This window comes from Balaenoptera musculus, chromosome 17, assembly GCF_009873245.2.
Source record: "Balaenoptera musculus isolate JJ_BM4_2016_0621 chromosome 17, mBalMus1.pri.v3, whole genome shotgun sequence".
Lineage (NCBI taxonomy): Eukaryota > Metazoa > Chordata > Mammalia > Artiodactyla > Balaenopteridae > Balaenoptera > Balaenoptera musculus.
In genome coordinates this window covers 52,532,946-52,544,121 of record NC_045801.1, presented here as the reverse complement: position 1 = coordinate 52,544,121, position 11,176 = coordinate 52,532,946, and positions in this window count along the sequence as shown.

Sequence of the window (11,176 nt, the reverse complement as noted above, 5' to 3'; positions counted from 1 at the left end):
CACATCTTCACAAATACAAACAGCAAATAATTAAAAATCTGCTTCACTTTCTTCCAAATCTCATTGTTGCCCTTGTTCTCTAAGCCAGTGTTTGACTTTTTCCAATTTCTATACATGCTCCTTAAGCAAAGGGCCAGTCAGTGTGATTCCAGCTGGTGCATGAACTAGAACGGGCTTCTTATATCACCAGACAGAAAGCCTACAGGTGAAGGCACAGGTGCCATGGCAAGGAGAGTCAAGGTAGCACAGTGATAGAGAATGTACAGAATGAAATCAGAACTGGGAAGAAAGAAGCCTGCTGCCCAGGGGTGTTCCCAGTGCTAATTTGTTAGATTAATTTAACCGTGTAGCATATCAACAAAAGTAAAGCAAAGGTGCCTACTCATTCAATAAGGTGCTGTGTGTGTATCTTCTTAATATATACACACATATAACAGTATAAATATATATATCTTCTTGAGTTATATAATACATATACATATGTACATATATAACAGTGTGTATATATATGCAGATATATATATATTTACATATACCGTAGCCCTCCCTTATTTGTGGTTTCACTTTCCACGGTTTCAGTTACCTGTGATTAATGGTTGTCTGAAAACATTAAATGGAAAATTTCAGAAATAAGATATTCATATGTTTTAAATTGCACACCATTATGAGTAGCATGATGAAATCTCACACCATTCCACTTGGCCCAGCCCAGGATGTGAATCATCCCTTTGTCCAGTGTGTCCCATCCATTAGCCACTTGTAGCCATCTCAGTTTTATTAGATCTACTGTCACAGTAGCACAGTGTTTGTTTAATTTATAAATTAAAGTTCATCATATGTATATATGTATAGGAAAAAACAGTATATGTAGGGTTCGGTACCATCTACAGTTTCAGGCATCCACTTGGAATGTATCCTGTGTGGATAAGAGGAGACTATTGTAAATATATATATATAGTAAATATATATATATCATAAATAAATAAATGTATATATATACTTTTTTATTATTCCTAAAGTAGAACATGAACTTGTTAAAACTACAGAGTTTTTCTCCTTGGATAACTTTTTGAGATAAACTTAAGAACTATATTTGAGACACCAATTTGTCCAAAAAAAACAATAATCAAAGAAAAATACTAATAGTAGAGTTTTTAAAAATAACTTTCCTATAGAATTATCTCCTATAGAAATAAAGAATTTTGTTAATGTTTGGGAGAACTTACCATGTGAAACCCATCTAGAATTCTAAATATTGAACGCATCACAGTAGCATGGCAGTAACCTAATCTATTGTTTTTTTTTCAAAAATGTAAAATATTTGTTTCCTGCTATTAGATACTTTGGATAGTAAAAAATGCAACATCTGAATTTTTTTCAAAATGGAGTGATGCATGCAAATATTTAACAATATTTACCTAAAATATTTCTTTTTTCCCCACATTAAACTTTGTTTAAATGTTCTCAAAATTTTGAGAAATTAGCTCTCAATTAGAGATGCATTTGATGTGTATGCTTTAAAATATTCTAGAAAATAAAAACAAGGGAATAAATAAATGAAACAAGAATGGCAAAATGTTGATAATTATTGAATCTTGGTGATGAGTATATAGAGGTTTTATATGTGATTCTCTCTGATTTTGTGTGTTTGAAAATCTTCAAAGCAATTTTTAAAAATTTGCTACAGCTTTTTACTAAGTTGTTTCCATTTAGAAATACAGATTTCAGAAACTAACAACAACCACAAAACAAATGATACACAAACATTTTTCCTTCTAATTTGTACAATATACTGTTATCATCCATCTGTTTTGTACCATTAAACTTGGTCATTTGAGAGAAACATTTCTGAGGTCATTCTTCTGATTTAGATTGAATTGGCTGGAGATCTAGGAAGGTTGTCTCTTGCAGTCTCCTGCAGCCTTCCTGGCAGTGTCTTGAAGACACACACAACAATACAAACGTATATTTACGTGATAATGTCTCAACATCAGGACCATTATCTGCTTTCAAGAACTTGAGTCCTTCTTCCAGCTTCTTACCAGGATGGCCATCTTCCCATTAAGCCAAATAAACTTTTAAGCAATGTGAGGAATACAAAACCAAACATGAATACAGAGCTAGCTCTGCTCTGGCCTGGATGGTTCAGGATGATGACTTATGCAGTGAAGAAAGCTGTTGCTGTTGGTGGGCATTCTTGCTGTCACTAGCCACTTTGCAGACTCAGTCTCAGTGGTAAAGCTCATATTGTCTCCTGGTGAACTAACTATGCTTACCTGTCATGATGTTATTTAGCAGACTTCACTTCAGTTGACCTTTTGACTGGACCAAAGGTAAGCACTATGCTTCATCTTAGAACACTAGTCTCCATAAAGCCCATGGGAATGACTTATTCCAAGTTTAAAGATATTCTGGAGGAATATATAGTAGATTTTGTAAGTTAAGTTGGTGATGTGATGTAATCCAAAACTTATCTCATGAGTGAAATCATGTCAGAACTTACCTCCAGCATTTGTCACAATTTGAAAAGAAAATTGACATAAATGTTACCTGTATGCATTGTAGTTAGCTTTTTAAAAGTAATTGCTGACTCTTTTGACAATTTCCTCATATCTTGTGAGGCTCTAGGGTGGCTGGGTAGAATATATTTGCTAACAGCAACTATCATTGTTTTAAAATGTGTAAACTAGAGTAATATTCCTTGAAGTACCAGCCATAAATGCAATAAAAATGAAGTATCTGTAATCAGACTTAATAATAATTCTCTATGTCCGAGGGCTCACATAGTGTTTGCAGGTCTCCAATTTCCACAAAGAGATGTTAATGGTGATGCTATACTCATAGCCATTTTCCCAAGACTAAAGTAGGTACATGAGGAAGACCTTCTCCATCTCAGCAGCCTCCTTCTCAAATTTCTTGACAATTTACTTCTTGATTCTATTAATCTCTTTTTCCAGTTCCCAAATACATAATATGTCTATTTTAATATCCAGAGTTTTTATTAGTCCTCTGAATGTTTGCATAAAATCATCATATTCAGTCTTTGTCCGTATTATTCACATAAAACATGGTGTATGGATCAAGGAAGACAACAATACTATTTCATTTTGCAGTTTACTAACAGTTCTTTGAGCACTGTCTTTGGTTTGGAGCCACAGACTTAAGGATGAACATTTTTTAAACGAAGGATATACTGTTAAAACCCATCAGAATGACAAAATAACCCAGAATCAAGTTATATAAGAAAGAATTGAGGAAATCAGGGCCAGAAAAAAATGAAGATTTGGGTTGTCATTTGGATAAGGAAAGAAATGGGATAGAAATTACAGATATAGGTTTAGACTCGATTGAAAGAAAGAATTAGCAGGAGCTCTTAAAATGAAATGTGGTGCCCCAGGAGGCAGAGAATATTCTATCACTGGAGGTGTTTAAGGGAAAATGAGATGAGCATCTGTATGGAAAACTTTGAGCTATTTGTCTAGATAACTTCTAAGGTCTCCTTCAGTTGCAAAGTCTCTGATTCTTTCATCAATTCTGAAATTAGTAAACAGAGCACTGTCTTGCAAACAAAACCGACCACAGGCTTCTTTTACAACAGCAGTGGGGAAAAAACAATGTTCTCCAAACTCTAATGTTATCCAAACATAAAAACTCATTCTTTTCGAATTATGGTTTTCTCTGGGTATATGCCTAGGAGTGGGATCACTGGGTCATCTGGTAGTCCTATTTTTAGTTATTTTTAGGAACCTCCATACTGTTCTCCATAGTGGCTGTACCAATTTACATTCCCACCAAGAGTGCAAGAGGGTTCCCTTTTCTCCACACCCTCTCCAGCATTTATTTTTTGTAGATTTTTTGATGATGGCCATTCTGACCTGTGTGAGGTGATACCTCATTGTGGTTTTGATTTGCATTTCTCTAATGATTAGTGATGTTGAGGATGTTTTCAAGTGCTTTTTGGCTATGGGTATGTGTTCCTTGGACAACTGTCTATTTAAATATTCTGCACATTTTTTGATTGGGTGCTATGTTTTTTTGATATTGAGCTGCATAAGCTGTTTGTGTATTTTGGAGATTAATCCTTTGTCAGTTGCTTCATTTGAAAATATTTTCTCCCATTCAGAGGGTTGTCTTTTCTTTTTGTTTATGGTTTCCTTTGCTGTGCAAAAGCTTTTAAGTTTAATTAGGTCCCATTTGTTTATTTTTGTTTTTATTTTCATTACTCTAGGAGGTGGATCAAAAAAGATCTTGCTGCAGTTTAGGTCAGAGTGTTCTGCCTATGTTTCCCTCTAAGAGCTTTATAGTGGCTGGCCAACATTTAGGTCTTTAATCCATTTTGAGTTTACCTTTGTGTGTGGTGTGAAAGAACGTTCTAATTTCATTCTTTTACATGTAGATGTCCAGTTCTCCCAGCACCACTTATTGAAGAGGTTGTCTTTTCTCCATTGTATATTCTTGCCTGCTTTGTCATAGATTAGGTGACCATAGGTGCATAGGTTATCTCTGGACTTTCTATCCTGTTCCATTTCTGGTTTTGTGTCAGTAGCATACTGTCTTGGTGACTGTAGCTTTGTAGTGTAGTCTGAAGTCAGGGAGCCAGATTCCTCCAGCTCCATTTTTCTTACTCAAGATTGCCTTCAGGGCCTTTTGTGTTTCCATACGAACTGTAAAATTTTTTGTTCTAGTTCTGTGAAAAATGCCATTGGTAATTTGATAGGGATTGCATTGGATCTGTAGATTGCTTTGGGTAGTATAGTCATTTTGACAATATTCATTCTTCCAATCCAAGAACATGGTATATCTCTCCATCTGTCTGTGTCACCTTTGATTTCTTTCATCAGTGTCTTATAGTTTTCTGAAAAGGTCTTTTGCTCCTTAGGTAGGTTTATTCCTAAGTATTTTACTCTTTTTGTTGCAATGGTAAATGGGAGTGTTTCCTTAATTTCTCTTTCAGATTTTTCATCATTAGTGTATAGGAATGCAAGAGATTTCTGTGCATTAATTTTGTACCCTGCAACTTTACCAAATTCATTGATGAGCTCTAGTAGTTTTCTGGTGGCAACTTTAGGATTCTCTATGTATAGTATCATGTCATCTGCAAACAGTGACAGTTTTACTTCTTCTTTTCCAATTTGTATTCCTTTTATTTCTTTTTCTTCTCTGATTGCTGTGGCTAGAGCTTCCAAAATGAGGAATGGATAAAGATGTGGTACATATATACAATGGAATATTACTCAGCCATAAAAAGAATAAAATGATGCCATTTTCAACAACACAGACAATTATCATATGATATCACATATGTGGAATCTAAAAAAAGTACAAATGAACTTATTTACAAAACAGAAGTAGAGTCACAGATGTAGAAAACAAATGTATGTAGGGGATGGGGGGCATAAATTGGGAGATTGGGATTGACATATACACACTACTATATATGAAATAAATAACTAATAAACACCTACTATATAGCACAGGGAACTCTACTCAGTACTCAGTAATGGACTATTTTGGAATAGAGTCTAAAAAAGAGTGGATATATACATATGTATAACTGATTCACTTTGCTATACATCTGAAACTAACACAACATTGTAAATCAACTATACTCCAATAAAAATTTTAAGAAAAACAGTTATATGTACCAAAAAAATGAACAAAAAAAGTAAAAATAGATTAAAAGTTAAGAGAAATTTTAAAATAAATAAAAACTGTTTCTGTAACATCTTTAAATGTAGGTTTTGCTTAATTGTTCATTAAAATCTCAAAACATTAATTCAAACTAATGCTTTCACAGAACTAGAACAAAAAATTTCACAATTTGTATGGAATCACAAAAGACCCCGAATTGCCAAAGCAATCTTGAGAACGAAAAATGGACCTGAAGGAATCAGGCTCCCTGACTTCAGACTATACTACAAAGCTACAGTAATCAAGACAGTATGGTACTGGCACAAAAACAGAAATATAGATCAATGGAACAGTATAGAAAGCCAAGAGATAAACCCACACACATATGGTCACCTTATCTTTGATAAAGGAGGCAAGAATATACAGTGGAGAAAAGACAGCCTCTTCAATAAGTGGTGCTGGGAAAACTGGACAGGTACATGTAAAAGTATGAAATTGGAACACTCCTTAACACCATACAGAAAAATAAACTCAAAATGGATTAAAGACCTAAATGTAAGGCCAGACACTATCAAACTCTTAGAGGAAAACATAGGCAAAACACTATATGACATAAATCACAGCAAGATCCTTTTTGACCCACCTCTTACAGAAATGGAAATAAAAAACAAAAATAAATAAATGAGACCTAATGAAACTTAAAAGCTTTTGCACAGCAAAGGAAACCATAAACAAGACCAAAAGACAACCCTCTGAATGGGAGAAAATATTTGCAAATAAAGCAACTGACAAAGGATTAACCTCCAAAATTTACAAGCAGCTCATTCAGCTCAATATCAAAAACACAAACAACCCAATCCAAACATGGGCAGAAGACCTAAATAGACATTTCTTCAAAGAAGATATACAGATTGCCAACAAACACATGAAAGAATGCTCAACATCATTAATCATTAGAGAAATGCAAATCAAAACTACAATGAGATATCATCTCACACCAGTCAGAATGGCCATCATCAAAAAATCTAGAAACAATAAATGCTGGAGAGGGTGTGGAGAAAAGCGAACACTCTTGCACTGTTGGTGAGGATGTAATTGATAAAGCCACTATGGAGAACAGTATGGAGGTTCCTTAAAAAACTAAAAATAAAACTACCATACGACCCAGCAATCCCACTGCTGGGCATATACCCTGAGAAAACCATAATTCGAAAAGAGTCATGTACCAAAATGTTCATTGCAGCTCTATATACAATAGCCAGGAGATGGAAGTAACCAAAGTGTCCATCAACAGATGAATGGATAAAGAAGATGTGGCACATATACACAATGGAATATTACTCAGCCATAAAAAGAAACGAAATTGAGTTATTTGTAGTGAGATGGATGGGCCTAGAGTCTGTCATACAGAGTGACGTAAGTCAGAAAGAGAAAAACAAATACCATATGCTAACACATATATATATGTAATTTAAAAAAAAAAAAAGGTCATGAAGAACCTAGGGGCAAGATGGGAATAAAGATGCAGACCTACTAGAGAATGGACTTGAGGATATGGGGAGGGGGAAAGGTAAGCTGCGACAAGGTGAGAGAGTGGCACGGACATATATACACTATCAAACGTAAAATAAATAGCTAGTGGGAAGCAGCCACATAGCACAGGGAGATCAGCTCGGTGCTTTGTGACCACCTAGAGGGGTGGGATAGGGAGAGTGGGAGGGAGGGAGATGCAAGAGGGAAGAGGTATGGTAACATATTTATATGTATAACTGATTCACTTTGTTATAAAGCAGAAACTAGCACACCATTGTAAAGCATTTATACTCCAATAAAGATGTTGGGAAAAAAAAAAACAAAAAAAACAAAGTAATGCTTTGAATGCTGGGACTTCCCTGGTGGTCCAGTGGTAAAGAATCCACCTTCCAATGCAGGGGACGCAGGTTCAATCGCTGGTCAGGGTACTAAGATCCCACATGCTGCGGGGCAACTACTGAGCCTGTGAGTCACAACTAGAGAGCCCACATGCCACAAACTACAGAGCCCACATACTCTGGAGCCCATGCACCACAACTAGAGAGAGAAAACCTGCATGCCAGAACTAGAGAGAAACCCCTTCCCCACAACTAGAGAGAAACCTGTGTGCTGCAACAAAGATCCCCTGTGCTGCAACAGGCTCAATACAGCCAAAATAAATAAATTAAATAAATAAATTAAATAAATAAATTAAATAAATATTTTTAAAAAGCAAAGTAGTTGAATGCTTATTATTTTCACATATTAATGAGCTCTTCAATAAAATATGTTTCTAACACATCATATATAGCCCTAACGTATTTCACATGTATAAACTCCCGGGTGTATATTTAATCCCAAGAATAGAAAGGGTTATTTTAGAATATGCCAGTGTTCCTTTAGGCTACTATTAACAGCTTTGATGGTTAAGAACACCATCTTTGACTCTGAGTAGAAATGGGTTCTTGTTCAGGTTGTGCCACTGACTTAGCTATGTGAACTTCTGCCACCCAACCTTCCTAACTGAACCAGTTTCTTCACCTGTAAAACATAGATAATATCACCATTTATCTTGTATTATTATCGTAAGTTAAATACAATAATGCACAAAAAGTACCTAAAATACTCTCGATGATAGCAATTATTCAATAAATATTTTTTGCTATTATTGCTGCTGCTGTCATTGTTAAAGTTTAACCCAAGAACATGAAGTAAGTTTTTACATTTTACAAATCTTCAAAAGTGTAATCTAGGAGTTCCTTGATATTCCAGTACTCACCTGCATAGCAGTTCTCACATATTAGAACATTTTCATTTTTACTTCATTCTTATTTTCAATTCTATGACAAATATTTGGTCAATGTAATAAAGAAGCAAATTTTCAATGGGAAATTTTTCAAAATTGGTATCATAGATTTATGCTTCATATCATCCTAATAAACTTGAAGTAGCATATTATGCTTAGTCCCCAGGTGTGACCTGAAAGTTGTGCTTGACCTCATCATACACACAGTAATTCGAAGTATTTATCGAAGTATAATTGATAATAATAATAATAATATAATAATAATCAATATCAATTATATTAACAAATATTAATAAGGTTATGTTTTATTCAAAGAAAAATTATTTTATTAAGCTAAAATCATTTGCCCAAATTTTCTGCATACGACTTCTGAATAGAAGTAAGATTAATCAGTTTCTTAAAAAAGTTTTCATAGCCACAGGCTTTCATGAATGAATACATGTTCAATGGTAGAATAGAAAAAAGTTCAAAACAGATATATTTTCTCTGATTTTAGCAGAAATTATTTCCAAAGAATTGTGAAAATTTTTAGGAATTAACAATTTGTCATCAAACACATTAAAATTCTCTATTGATATGATTCATCACATTTATATATATATATATATAACATAAAATTTTACATGTTATATATGTACATATCTTCCATTACCACACCAATTTTTCCCATAACCCAAAGGCAACCTATATTAATAGTTTATTATCTACTATTTCAACCCTCTCTTTTTCCCTCTGCCATCTTGGTACAGTGTATAAAGAATTTACTTCAGCTTGATTCACTTAATCTCTCGAAGGGCTCATTTTAAGAACATACATGTAGCAACTTTATCCCCCAAATTCAACATATTTTAAGAACTAAAGCTGCTTTCTAAAAAGGTAGGATAGAGGAAACAGAGAGGGTATGTTTCACTCCATTAAGTGATAACATCCAGTTCCTACAAATTAATTAATTAATTTGCCAATCTTCATAATATTATTGTAAATAGGTAGAGTATAAAGTCATGACTAGGGATTGCATTGAATCTGTAGATTACTTTGGATAGTATAGACATTTTACAATATTAATTCTTCCAATCCATGCACATCAGCAATATATGGAATCTAAAAAAATGAACTCACAGGAAAACAGAACAGAATGGTGGCTGCCAGAGGCAAGGGGTGTGGGGTGAGCAAAATAGGTAAAGTGTGACAAAAAGTACAAACTTCTAGTATAAGATAAATAAGTTCTGGGCATATAATGTACAGCATGGTGATAGTTAATAACAGTGTATTGTATATTTGAAAGTTGCTAAGAAAGTAGATCTTAAAAATTCTCTTCACAAGAAAAAATAATTTGTAACTATATGAGTTGAGGAATGTTAACTAAACTTATTGTGGCAATCATTTTGTAATATATATGTATAAAAATCATTATGTTGTATATCTTAAATTAATACAATGTTATATCAACTATATCTCAATAAAACTGGAATAAAATAACATCACGGCAAATATTCAGACATTGAAGTGAAAGCAATAAAGAGGAGAGGTAAGAAGAGGATAAGTATGAGTAAAAGCAGAAGAAGAAAATTTTTCCTAACCCCACTTAGTAAATCAAAAGGAAAATTCAGATGATAACCCAAGGCTAATGATTTCTGAATTCACATTTTATGTAATATCCTATTCACTCTTCTTGTAATATGAATATTTTTTTACAGAAGTAGCTTAAAATTTCTAAGCTTTTGATTGAAATCAAAAAAAGATCTAAATTTACTCATTAAGTTCTATGCCATTAGTATTATTTTTCAATGTATTTTCCTGTTCAGTGAGTCGTGGACCAACATATAAGAAATATTCATGGAAGACAAAGTACTCAGGCCAAAAACACAGCGGATAAAAGCTCAAACAAAATCTTTGTAAAAACCTTAAAATTAATTTTGGTTCTAAAACCTCTTTCAGATTGTTCAGAGAGTGAGAAAGAGAGAAACTAAGGGAACACTATCGTTATTTTCAAGCACAAATTTAAGTATTACAAAAATTCTTTTTAAATTATTCTTGCGAGTCTCAGGAATATAGACTTGTGTTCAATAAATCTGTGAAGAAATACAGGAGGCTTCATGGCCCTTGAGGTGACAGCAGAGCATAGAGGTTAAGAACCTGGACCAAATTCAAGCTCCACTACTTTCTAGCTTCATGAAATCAGGCAAGTCCTCAACATCTCTGATTCTTAGATTCCTTTTCTATAAAATGAGGATAACGATAGTACCTGCCTCATGGGGTTGTGATAATGCATGATAATGCTTAACAGAGTGCCTGCCCATAGCAATTATTATTAACTAATAAGGTTATCAAAATTAAGATCTCTTACGCAAAATAGATGACCATTTTACTTGCTTATTCGTGGATAAGCAACAAACAATTGCTGCTTCAAAAGAGCTTGACTCTAGGGATTCCAAAAAAAGCTCCATGATTTGACAGTCCATCAAGCAAAGCAGAGGGAAAGGAAACCTCTAGAGAAAAATCGCCTCTAGCACAAAAATGCCCAGCTCCAGCTCTGCATTTTATTAACACATTGGGAAAATTTTAAAGTAATCTGGTAACATAGTTCTTAAAATGGGATTTTTCTCACATCTTTTCAACAGTACCTTTCAACACTCAAGTAAACATATTCATTTAGAACCTAGTCTACCACAAAAAGCAAATCAGGAAAGAAAATAGTTTTTCTGTGTTTTCAATCCAAGTCATCAC